At 44.5% G+C, this 13,433-nt stretch overlaps 1 protein-coding gene and 1 pseudogene across 9 annotated transcripts in view; one reads left to right on the forward strand and one right to left on the reverse strand.

Annotated features, from left to right (window-relative positions):
- Positions 1-13,433, reverse strand: part of DCLK1 (doublecortin like kinase 1) — a 283,656-nt gene that overhangs the window by 127,652 nt on the left and 142,571 nt on the right. The gene's annotated exons all lie outside the window — the stretch shown is intronic.
- On the forward strand, positions 9,107-9,225 carry LOC136647187 (5S ribosomal RNA; annotated as a pseudogene).

Consider the following 13,433-nt stretch of genomic DNA (forward strand, 5'->3'; position numbering starts at 1 on the left):
ACATTATTCTGCAATGTCCAAACTATGATGATTTGCGATCTAAATTTATTTCCCCGATTTTTGGCGTTGTAACGGGGATGCAGGTGCAGGAGCAGCTTGCTTTTCTGCTATCTGATGTTAATCCTGATATATCGCTCAGGGTGGCCCGTTTCTGCCATGCTGCACAGTTGATAAGAAAGAAAATCGAGAGTATAAACTGATGATTTTATGATTTTATATATGCGTAAAGGGATGTTGGTTTTAATTTTGTGTATTTTGTTGTGTTGATTTGTGACTAGCTGGTCGGATGACTGTTAATAAAGTATCTGATCTGATCTGATCTGATCTATGTGCTTAAGTATGTGCAAATATAAAGTGTGTATAGATAAGTCTATAGATATATTCAAACACACATCTGCCACTTGAGGATAACTTCATGCATCAAGGCCTTGAATGTTTATGTTATAATAGAGTTGTTAATCTTTAAGGTGCCACAAGTCTCTTACAGCCCAAACCTATGCGTACCACGAGGAACCTGTTGATGCCAGTTCTGCCCTTTCTATGGAGCTGAATGTCGCAAAGCAGAAAGCGCTCCAACAGTGCCGCTCACACCTTCCTGCCCCATCACTGGATGTTTCCCTGCTCGCCAGAGTAGGTAAGATGATGGGAGAGGTGGGAGGGGGTGGCAGGAGGGTTGAATAGAGGCAAGGAGGGGGTGAAATGGGGCAGGAGAGAGTGGAGGTGGCAGGACTGATCCCAGCAGGAGGCAGGATTAGCAGTGATATCCTAATCTTCTTCCCAGGCCCAATCTTGCAGCACAGGTCAATGTGGACCCATGCCAGTTAAGTAGCTATTATAGGTCCAAGTAGACCCACCTGCACTGCAGAAGTTTACCTCTGGGTAAGGGAACAAATCGTCCCTCACCTAGAAGAGACCTGGACTGTCCCCTCCCCCCCACAGGATGCAGCAGTCGCCATTTTGGCAACACTGCTTCAACAGGTGGTGGAAGGGATAGGATTGGGCCCTCAGTCTACTGCAGCAAAATTGACTAATCCTCTGTGATATGTACAGTACATGTTATTTTCTCCAGATTTCCCCTGAAGCTGAGATAAGATGATCAAAGTAATAAAATCTGGTTGAACTGATGACTCAGAAGCAGTTGGGTTATTAGTTACTGGGGGGTAGAGAAGCTGAAGAATTTCATCAGGCTCAGATTTAGAAAAGAAGTCTTGGTGCTTGGAAAAGCATCCCCCCCCCCCAAATTGAAATGAACAATTTTGCATTTCCAGCCTTCCTTTCCAACACGAAGGCACTGATATGTTATGCAACTGACACTAGAGGAAATTACCAGACTAAGGGCCCAATCCTATCCAATTTTCCAGAGCCAGTGCAGCTGTGCCAATGGGGCATACACTGCATCCTTTGGTGGTGAGGCTGTCACAGATGCCTCCTCAAGGTATGGGAACATTTGTTCCTTTACCTAGGGTCTGCATCTCAGTTGCAGTGCTGAAAAGTTGGATAGGATTGGGCCGTAAGAGCCCAAGCCTAGGCATATATACTCAGAAGTAAGTACCATCATGGCCAATGGGACTTACTCCCAGGTAAGTGTGGATAGGATCGCACACAATGTGTGTCTGATAATACACATTATACAATACGCCCACTTCCTGGGAAGCCTGGTGTGATCCCCATGCAGAGCCCACAGCTCAGCTTGGCTTGGCAGCTGCCTCCATACCTAAGTGAACCTGGCTGCTGAAGAGCAAGGCTCTCAAGTCATGGAACCCTGCCAAATGAGGTATGCTCAGTGGCACTCTCTTTCCAGCTGGAATGGGGAGTGGATAAGACAGGGAAGTCCCGCACAGGATGTGGAATGCCTGCAAAGCAGGGGTGTGCCAACAGGGCGATGCCAGTCACATCAATGTTATAACAAAATGCATTGTTGAACAAAACAGTGGTAAGTGAGGATTTCCTGTATATGTGATAGTACATTTTACACTTAGTGACTTTGCATTGCATTTGCCATTTGATTCCCCATAATTTCAAGGTCATTTTGGAGCACTTCACTATTTACTGAATACAGGGTGACCAGATACCATGGAGAACAGAGTGCCTGTACCTTTAGCTGCTGTATTGAAGAGGGAATTTTGGCAGGTGCAGCTCAAAAAGGAAGGGTTTAAAAAGCTGCACCTGCCAAAATTCCCTCTTCTATATAGTGGTTAAACACACAGGCGCTCTGTCCTTCATGGTATTTGGTCTCCCTGCCTGAATAGCATGCAAACAAGTCTGAAAATCTGGCCACCTTGTTGTTCACCCTGAATTCCAGATCATTTATGAACTAGTTTAAAAGCTCTGGTCCCAATACAAATCTTTGAGTATCCACTTCTTCCTGCTACCCACTGTGAAAGCTGTCCATTTATTCCTCCACCATGTTCTTTAACCAGTTACCAATCCATCAGAGGACCTACACAAGTCTGAGCAATAACTGACCCTAAGGGAGCAGTGTTTCTCAAACTGTGGGGTAGATCACAAGCCAATTTCAGGTGGGTCCCCATTCATTTCAATATTTTATTTTTAATATATTAGACTAGTGATGCTACCAAGCTATGTAACTGCATTTGGAGAAATGTTACACATCTGTACTTTTAACAGGCCACTTACGTATGCTTTTAACAATGCTAGTAAATGGGACTTACTCCTGGGTAAGTGTGGGTAGGATTGCAGCCTAGAAAAATTTTCTGCTTGATGATGTAACTTCCGGTCATGACATCACTTCCAGTGGGTCCTGACAGATTCTCATTCTAAAAAGTGGGTCCTGGTGCTAAAAGTTAGAGAACCATAGCCATAGAGAGTATGGTTGCAATTTCAGAGTACTGGAAGTTCCAGCTGAAGCCCAGTGAAGCGTGAGCCTCTTTTGGAAGGAGTGCAGGATGATTTCATGCAGGGAAGCCTTCACTGTTGCTGGAATGGAAAAAGAGTCCTCTAGTGGCAGATCCTTGTAAAATATTCAAAATGTTTTTGATTATCACTTCTAAATGTTATCACCTGCTCTGAGCCAAATAAATAAATGACTGTTATAATGAATATCATATGAAATTAGAGCCATGTTAATTCTTGCCTAGGGAAGCCAACAGTTCAATTATTACAGAGGAATGAAACAATGATAAAAGCATTGTTTTCTCCTTAAATTCTAGTGGCAATCATGCCGGTATTCAAGAAATACATGATATTTTGTCCCCACTCAGAAAAGATGTTTATGAAACATCTCATTAGGTAATTCAAGTTACTGGCAAGTGAAATGATCTATTGAGTGCATTAACATTTACATGTAGTGAGAGCTAGTACTTGACTGTGCTGTTTCATGAAGGCAGACAAAACTAAGCCATCCTTGAAAATAGGATGGTTTGCTGAGAATTAAGGGAAGAGATACCCAGCTCCCTGCTGAGAAGGAAAAGTGACAAGTATCTACTCATAGGGGAGGGTGGAAAGAGTTCACCTGATCAGTGAGGAGAGGAAAGTGGTGAGGTAAAGGTAGCCAACAAGAGCAGCAGGGTGCTGCAGAATGAGGGTAGGTGGGATTTAACCTTTACAGCAATACAGATGGGAGAAGGTCTGAGACTAGCTGAGCAGGCAGCTTCACCAGTACAAGTTGAGTATCAGTATCCACAAGGGTTCCGCTTTCAAGGAAATCCATTTAAAAAACAACATCCCTTTGCTCAGTGATTTAAAAACAGCCTTGCTGACATCTGTAATGCAGGACAGATGCATCAGGCAGACAGTCAACCAAACATTCTCTCTCCAGATGCTTAGAAAGGCGTCATGTGCTCAAAGAAGGGAGGGATTGCTTGACTTGGAGTGAAGCTGTTCTAAGAGCTGGGAGAGAGAATGATTGATGGATTGTCTGCTGGCTGCCCTCTCCTGCATTAACGAGGCTATTGTTAAATGACTTTTTTCCTTTAATTAAAAGGGTTGTCATCGCTTTGAGCTAAAACCCGTGGAAAAACCCAGTGAAAAATCCGTGGATATTTAGGTTATACCTGTACTCAATCTGAGACATACAGTGCAGGGAGGGAGGTTAGCACCTACACTCCCATCCCATGGGCAGAGTTTAGGGCTTGATGCACATTTAACTGCAAAGCCAGCCTCAGCACACACACGCATTTGCACGCACTCGTGCCCTTGTCAATTTTCCTCCCCTTTTGCATTTTTCACTGCCAGAGCTTCTAACTGTATAATATTCCTGTGGGAGGATTTTGCACATGTGTGGTCTTGCACTCTCTCTGTCTTGAATCCCCTATGTAGCTAACCCTACCCTTTTGCAGGGATGAGAAACTGAGTCAGGTGACTCAAGTCCGAGTTGCAAAAACATGTGTTTTTTGCTCTAATGTATGTTTGAGTCAGGCATGTCAATGATTCCAGCACTGACTTGAGTCTGATGCCACTGACTCGGAAATGAGTCTCCACGAATACAGACTTGAGTCTGTCTGCGTGTGCTTGCTCACTTTTTCCACAGCGTGAAAAACCTTGTGAGGCCATCATTCAGACTAGTGACCAGCAGGGAAGTTCCAACCAGGAAAGGGTTAATGTTTTGCTTTTGCATCAAGCAGGAGGGGAGGAGGGAGACGTGAGCAGGCTCTCTTGTCCACCTCTGAAGGAACCGATGATCATTGGATGAAGGTTTTTTCTCTAGACAAGTGAGGGAAGAGATGGTTCCTAGCCATCCAGGAGAAATGGTATGGCTCCAGCAGGCTCATTGAATGACCGACCCCAATGGGACTACTGCTGAGTAGAGCTACAAAGGATTAGGTCATACTAATCCAATACATACTAATCCAATACATCACAAAAAGCCTTGACTTCCAACGGGCGGACTTCCCTCAAATGAGGAGGCTGGTTAGAAGGAGGTTGAAAAGGAAGGTAAAAAGAGTCCAATCTCTCCAGAGTGCATGGAGGCTGCTTAAAACAACAGCAATAGAGGCCCAGCGGAAGTGTATACCACAAAGGAAGAAGGGCTCCACTAAGTCCAGGAGGGTGCCCGCATGGCTAACCAGCCAAGTTAGAGAGGCCATAAAGGGCAAGGAAGCTTCCTTCCGTAAATGGAAGTATTGCCCTTAGTTCCTTAGACATCTAAGGAAACCAAACTTTTCCGAGTGGTAAAGACCAGACGTGAAACTTTTCAGAGTGGTGAAGACCAGAAGTGATTGTGAGGAGCTCCAGAAGGATCTCTCCAAACTGGCAGAATGGACAGCAAAATGGCAGATGCGTTTCAATGTAAGTAAGTGTAAAGTCATGCTCATTAGGGCAAAAAATCAAAACTTCACCTATAGGCTAATAGGTTCTGAGCTGCCTGTGACAGATCAGGAGAGAGATCTTGGGGTGGTGGTGGACAGGTCGATGAAAGTGTCGACCCAATGTGCAGTGGCAGTGAAGAAGGCCAATTCTATGCTTGGGATCATTAGGAAGGGTATTGAGAACAAAACGGCTAATATTATAATGCCGTTGTACAAATTGATGGTAAGGCCACACCTGGAGTATTGTGTCCAGTTCTGGTCACCACATCTCAAAAAGGACATAGTGGAAATGGAAAAGGTGCAAAAGAGAGTGACTAAGATGATTATTGGGCTAGAGCACCTTCCTTATGAGGAAAGGCTACGGCGTTTGGGCCTCTTCAGCCTAGAAAAGAGACACCGGAGGGGGGACATGATTGATACATACAAAATTATGCAGGGGATGGACAGAGTGGATAGAGAGATGCTCTTTACACTCTCACATAACACCAGAACCAGGGGACATCCACTAAAATTGAGGGTTGGGAGGGTTAGGAGAGACAAAAGAAAATATTTCTTTACTCAGCGTGTGGTTGGTCTGTGGAACTCCTTGCCACAGGATGTGGTGACGGCATCTGGCCTGGATGCCTTTAAAAGGGGATTGGACAAGTTTCTGGAGGAAAAATCCATTATGGGTTACAAGCCATGATGTGTATGTGCAACCTCCTGATTTTAGTAATGGGCTATGTCAGACTGCCAATGCAAGGGAGGGCACCAGGATGCAGGTCTCTTGTTATCTGGTGTGCTCCCTGGGGCATTTGGTAGGCCGCTGTGAGATACAGGAAGCTGGACTAGATGGGCCTATAGCCTGATCCAGTGAGCTGTTCTTATGTTCTACATACCAATACTAATTAGGTAAGCCTCCTAGCTGCTGCAGGTAAGCCTCCTCCCTCTTGCTGCTTCTGTCCCCGCTCTCACCCTGCTTGTCCCACCCCCTCCCACTTTGTTTACAGATGGGATTGGAACATCAGGGAAGTATTAAATGAGAACTCCAACACACACACCCAGCAGCACCTCTGGGTTTTTTTCCTGCTGAGCTGTGGCTGACTTTTTAATGGAGAAGACTTGGGACTTGAGTCTTTTAGAGTCCTCAAAATGCTCTGGGCAACTCGGAAAGTCCTCCCATTGTGTCTGAGATCCCATGTCTTTGCCGTTCCAGCTGGTAGAGGACCAAAAATGCTTTTTTAGTGAATGATATTGAAAATGTTTCCCACTTATTATCAAGATCTCCAGCAGCTCATGGATCTCCAGCAGCTCATGGATCGTTTTAGCAAGGCCTGCCATGATTTTGGACTGACAATCAGCCTGAAGAAAACACAGGTCATGGTTCAGGATGTGGACTCACCTCCCTGCATTACAATCTCTGAGCATGAACTGGAGGTTGTCCATGACTTTGTGTACCTTGGCTCAACAATCTCCGACACTCTTTCTCTCGATACCGAGCTAAACAAACGCATCGGTAAAGCAGCTACCACGTTTTCCAGACTCACAAAGAGAGTCTGGTCCAACAAGAAGCTGACGGAACATACCAAGATCCAGGTCTACAGAGCTTGCGTCCTGAGTACACTTCTGTACTGCAGCGAGTCATGGACTCTTCGCTCACAACAGGAGAGGAAACTGAGCGCGTTCCACATGCGCTGCCTCCGACGCATCCTCGGCATCACCTGGCAGGACAAGGTTCCAAACAACACAGTCCTGGAACGTGCTGGAATCCCTAGCATGTATGCACTACTGAAACAGAGACGCCTGCGTTGGCTTGGTCATGTCGTGAGAATGGATGATGGCCGGATCCCAAAGGATCTCCTCTATGGAGAACTCGTGCAAGGAAAGCGCCCTACAGGTAGACCACAGCTGCGATACAAGGACATCTGCAAGAGGGATCTGAAGGCCTTAGGGATGGACCTCAACAAGTGGGAAATCCTGGCCTCTGAGCGGCCCGCTTGGAGGCAGGCTGTGCAGCATGGCCTTTCCCAGTTTGAAGAGACACTTTGCCAACAGTCTGAGGCTAAGAGGCAAAGAAGGAAGGCCCATAGCCAGGGAGACAGACCAGGGACAGACTGCACTTGCTCCCGGTGTAGAAGGGATTGTCACTCCCGGATTGGCCTTTTCAGCCACACTAGACACTGTGCCAGAACCACCTTTCAGAGCGCGATACCATAGTCTTTCGAGACTGAAGGTTGCCAATACAATATTATCAAGATGGTTTCTAAACATTAGGCTCATCTGTTCCTAGTACCACTCTGCAAAATGTCTAGAATGTATTAAATGTTCAGGCTTTTGTGAAGCTCTGAAGGAAGCGAATTTCCTAACTGGGGAGCAGACAATAACACTGCAAGTGCCTTTGCTATCAAGGTCAGCACCAGCTTAGCAGGGGTCCTCAGACACAAAGTCCAATTCTCCTTTGCTGGTGGCAACTGCTTTCCTCCTGCCATCACTATGTAGATGTTCTATGGCTCACCAGGCAATGGGAACAGATGCAACAGTCCATCTTCTTTCCTGGGGCAGCTATTTTAAAATTCCCAGGTGCCCCAGTCACTACGCTAGGAAGAGGGAATTCAGTCATCTTAAAATGGCTAGTACCAGGAAGGAGCAGGATTGCTGGAGCCGCTACTCTCTTCTCCATCACCAAATAAGCCACAGAATGAATACCAGGTAATGGGGGGGGGGGGGGGTGACGACATTGCTGCAACAGTCAGGTTGGACATAGCTGGGCATGATTATATGCTCTGGGTACACGCCTAATCAGTGCACCGGCTCCTATATGCTATAAACCTTTCCACAAGGAAAACATATTCCAAGGCTGCACTTGGCTAACCATTGAGATTATAAGGACAGGTAAAGGAAGAAGTCTCTATGCAGGCATCAACAATGTGCCCAAAAGTGCAATAAAGCAAAATTCAATTTTTTTATTCAAATGACCAATATAAAGAGAAACATTCACAGCAAAATTCAGATAAAAGCATTTCATCCTGAAAAAAATTTATTGACAAATTTTAAGAAGTGAACCCTCTTCAAGGTACTCAAATAGCAGTTTCATAGCTCCCTCTGTATTGAGATAAACAAGGCTTAAAAAAATAAAAATAAAAGGTTCAAGGTGTCTTCTGAATTGGGTACAGTATGTTTCCCCAATATGATTTCCAGTTCATTAAATTAAGCCGTTTTCTTATCAGTCAGACAACACTCAAGTAGCCAAGCATGAGTCATTCCGGTGAAGTGTCAAATGTAAGACAGACTTCCTATTTCAGAGCCAAAGTGAGTAAAACAAATCAAAATGAAGCACTTAAAATTGAACCACCAATAAGGATCTGTTCAACTGCAATGAAAATCTCACAACACCGTTGTAGTTAGAAAGCTATCCCAAGAATTAGATGATTTCAAATCATCTCCTTCCTATGGTAATTTTTTCCCCATACACAGGTGCATTTCAAGCACAGAAATATAACAGAAACAGGCACAAAGATGAGACCAATGGAAAAATTTAACCATCTAACAAAAAGCAAATGTTTGTGTCAAGAGCCAATCGAAATACCAAAGCTATGTGTTACCCATTTTAATTTTTTTTTTTTTTTAAGAAAGATGTCAGGTCTGAGGATTCGATCTGCCTTCACCAAATGTCATCCATGTGAACTCCATAACTGTTTGACCCTTAGGAAATGTGGAAGGGTTCAAAAACCAAAACACACCCTTTCAACTGAGAAGTTCCTAAGCACTGTGGAAAGGATATAACACAGAAAGGACAGGAAAGCCTTAGGCGCAAGCTATATCATGAACTGTAACAAATTTGCATAACTGACTTACACAGTTATAATGAGTATGTTACCCTGCACATGCCTGATCTCGTCTGATCTTGGAAGCTAAGCAGGGCTAGGCCTGGTTAGTACTTGGATGGGAGACCGCCTGGGAATACCAGGTACTGTAGGCTTATACCATAGTCTTTCGAGACTGAAGGTTGCCAACCATCAATGAGTATGATTGCCATGATGCAAGCCTCAGGTGATATTGAATGCATCAGTGATACTGAATGTGCCCCAGGAAAGAAGTTTAGATGACTTGCATGGTCAGCCACTGGTGCCTCAGAGTCCCTTTGTGAGGATTCTGGGGGCTGCTGACAATGGCACGCTATATGCAACTGGATATGGAAAATAGGAAGGAGGCATAAATTGAAACAATTTACTGTGCACAGACTACCAGCTTGATGGCAATCCTGAGTGAGTACATGAGATGTTTCAGCTAAGGTTCCAACTAAGATGACATTGAAAGAACTGAACAAAAGACTTGGCCTCTTTGCATGAACTGGTTCTCTAAGGGTAGTAAAAGGAAAAATTAACAAAAGAAAAAGCAAGAAAATTATCTGGAGGTCTTATATCATGTATTTAAATGGGTATCTGATTCAATGGGCTAGGGCAGTGGTTCTCAAACTTTTAAAGAGGCTACTGCCTGATTTATAAATGCCAAGAGGTGCGGCTATAATGGTGATTGGACAACAGTGCACTCCCCCCCCCCCCGCAAGCAGCTAACACTTGTTGAACATAGCCTAATCTGCCCTGTCAGTTTTGCAAACCATAAAAAATTGGGTCATGATCCACTGGTGGGTCCCAGACTCACAGTTTCAGAACTACTGAGCTGTTAGGGGAATATGGAATTGAAAAGGGAGGACAGCCTTTTAAGTAATTCCTTTTACAGGCCACTATGTAACTTCAATGTACAGAAATGCTAATGTATTGATTCAAAGACTGGGAGAATAAAGAACAGATTCAGGGACTAGCCAAGGTGCATAGTGAGGTATTACTGCTCCCTTGAAGGTAACCCAAGAGTTGCTGTGCTACTCACATTTCACAGCTGTCTTATGTGGCCACTTCCATGTGAAAACCTTTGCTGTAACCTCCCACATGGCAGCTGTAATGTGAGAACTGACCCTCATCTTCCCTTCAAAGACAGCAGCGGCAGAAGAAGGAGAATCAATCAGGTCAGGGAGAGCTTAGCTGTCTGATTACAGGATGAATCAGCACCTCTCTCATTCCCACTCCTTCCCAGGTGCCCATGCCTCCTAAAGCAGTTGCAATCAAATTTCCTTACACTGACAGGATGGGTAAGAAGAACTGTTTAAATAAAAAGTTTCCATCGTAGCCTAAAGTAGGTCAACAATAAAGAAAATCAATGTGGTTGTTTTCCATCCATCCACCTTTTAGAAGGTGGTTTGAACATAATGCTGAACGAGCAGTCTGGGCTTTTGTATTTCTTCCCTGGGCTGATCCTTGATTTTCAGGGAAAGTGCTAATCATGGTTTGTTGGTTCTGACAATACAGAACCAACAAACCAGGAGGAGGCATGGATATTATCACATAGGTGATGAAGGAGTGATCTTGCAGGCGCCAGACTCCTGGCTATTCATTTTATGTAACAACAGACCATAGTTTGTCATTATGTCTGAACCACCCCCACAATATTTATATCTGAACCACCCCTTCATATATTTACCCAAGCCCCAACTGCCACCTCTCTCATGTTTGCTGAAAGCCCACAGATTGCATAATAGTTGATTTTCTTGCTTCAAATCAGTATCGGTTTCACATTTTACAATCTGTTATACCTCACACTTAAACTTATGTTTAAAAAATTGAGTTCTAATCACCACTTTGTGACTGATCACAGATATCCTTTTAGAACCATGGCAACAGCAAAAAATTCTCAGTAATTAGTCTGTCTTGGAGTAACCACTAATAATAAAAAAAAAAGCAGGATTCAAAATAATCGTGACAGGATCAATCATTAGGCTCATACCAACAAGATGAAGTTCAATGGAGACAAATCTAAAGTACTGCATTCAGGTACAAAAATAAATGAATACATACATAAACAGAGAGCTGAGTTGGTAACTGCACATGTGAAAATGGTCTAGGTGTCATTGGGGATCACAAGCTGAACATGAGCCGGAAGTGTTTAAAAAAAAAAAAAAAAGCTCCAGCAATACTGAGCTACATTAACATAAGCATAGTGTCCAGATTATGAGAAGCAATAGCTCCACTCTTAATGACACTGCTCAGACCTCACTTGGAATACTGCACCTAGTTTTGAGCACCACTTTTTAAGTAAGGGTCCAGTCCTATCCAACTTTCCAGCACCAGTGCAGCCACAATGCAGCCCCAAGGAAAGGGAACAAATGTTCCCTTACCTTGAGGAGCCCTCTGTGACTGCCTCCCCACCACAAGATGTAGTGCGTGGTTGCACAGACACTGGAAAATTGGATAGGATTGGGCCCTAAGACATTAATGAGCTGAAATGGGTTCAGAAGCAGGCAACAAAGATGATGAGGGATCTGGAAACAAAGTCCTATAAGGAACAATTAAAAGACCTTGACATGTTTAGCCTGAAGAAGAGAATACTAAGGGGAGATATGATGGCCACCTACAAGTACCTGAAGGGCTCCCATGCAGAAGGAGGGAAGGACTTGCTATCTGTGGCTCCTGAGGGCAGCACTAGAACTAGTGAACACTACAAGGAAGTAGATTTTGACTACACATTCCTGACTATAATAGCTGTCATGTACAGGAACATTCTGCTTTGTGCTGCAGTGTTCTCTTCCTTGTTGAAGGTTTTCAAACAGAGGGTGTCAGGGACACTGTATCAGTTTCCTGCACTGAGCAGGGGGTTGGACTGTATAATAACCCAGATCCTTTCTAGTTCTTAACATTCTACGATTCTAGTCAAACAATACTATCTACACCAGGGGTGCTCACACTTTTTTGGCTCGAGAGCTACTTTGAAACCCAGCAAGGCCTGGAGATCTACCAGAGTTTTTTTTACAATGTTCATGCCATCATAACATATAACATTTATGTGTACAATGTATGTTGGTGTACCTTGAGCCCCACTGAGTATAACAGGACTTACTCCTGAGTAGACATGCCTAGGATTAGGCTGTGAGGCTGCAATCCTAGCCACACTTACCTGGGAGTAAGTCCCATTGAGTACAATGGGCCTTACTCCTGGCGTTTCCTCCCAGAGGCACCTGAAGGGGGGGTCAGCACTCCGCGATCTACTCATTTTGCCTCGCGATCTACCGGTAGATCGCGATCCACCTATTGAGCACCCCTGATCTACACATTGGATTAACACACAGTTATCCTGCAGTAAGTAGTACTCTGAGAAACCTCTCATAGGGTTGCTTCACACGAAGGCACCTTGAACTCCAATAATAACTTGGAGGCCAAAGAGCTTAAAAAAGAAATTTAGAGACACATCAAAAACCAAGCTCAAAGAGGAGCTGGCTCTGATGTGCTGCAAAGCATTTCTGTGGCCCTTGGGACTCTGAAAGGCCATTGCGCCTGTAAAGAAAATCCCCTTGGAGATTGGGCAATCTCTCCTCTAGGCCCCTGTGGATATAAACATGAGCCCCTGGCTCTACTACTCCTCTGCCACCCATCCCAGTGGAAAGGCTCTGGATATATGCATTTCAGAAATATCCAAGGTGCTTAATCTTACGCTCACCATCTTGACAATACCATTCCTCCTTGGCTCTGGAGTGTGTGATGAAAAAGTCCATTCCGGGTTTCAAGCCATGATGTGTATGTGTAACCTCCCAGTTCTAGAAGTAGGCTACGTCAGAATGCCAGATGCAAGGGACGACACCAGGATGCTGGTCTCTTGTGGTCTTCTTGCGTGCTCCCCAAGGCAACTGGTGGGCCACTGTGAGATACAGGAACCTGGATGGGACTTTGGCCTGATCCAGCAGGGCTGTTCTTATATTCTTATACGAAGGGGGCAGAACCCATAACACTACTATTTTCCTCTTGACATGTGGCTCTGCAGTGTACCATGGCAATGCAGAGGCCGAAAGATAAGGAATGCCCTGTTCCCCGTTGCTGCTCCTCCTTCCACTGCCAGATTGTTACCAGTGAAAGGGTTTTTATTCTTTTTTTTGTTGGGGGGGGGGGCATGTTCTTAGCCTTGAAAAATGATCCAATTTCTTCAAGATATGGGGAAAGGGGGGAGGGAGTTGAAATCAGATCAAAGTGATTTGAGATAAATGGGGAGAACTTATGCTTCTCTAATACTATCAGAGTATGGTTGCCATAACCCAGTTTCCCAAATCCTAGCAACTTAATTAACATATGTTAATCACTTGTTAAT

The sequence above is a fragment of the Tiliqua scincoides genome, chromosome 3 (genome assembly GCF_035046505.1).
Source record: "Tiliqua scincoides isolate rTilSci1 chromosome 3, rTilSci1.hap2, whole genome shotgun sequence".
Lineage (NCBI taxonomy): Eukaryota > Metazoa > Chordata > Lepidosauria > Squamata > Scincidae > Tiliqua > Tiliqua scincoides.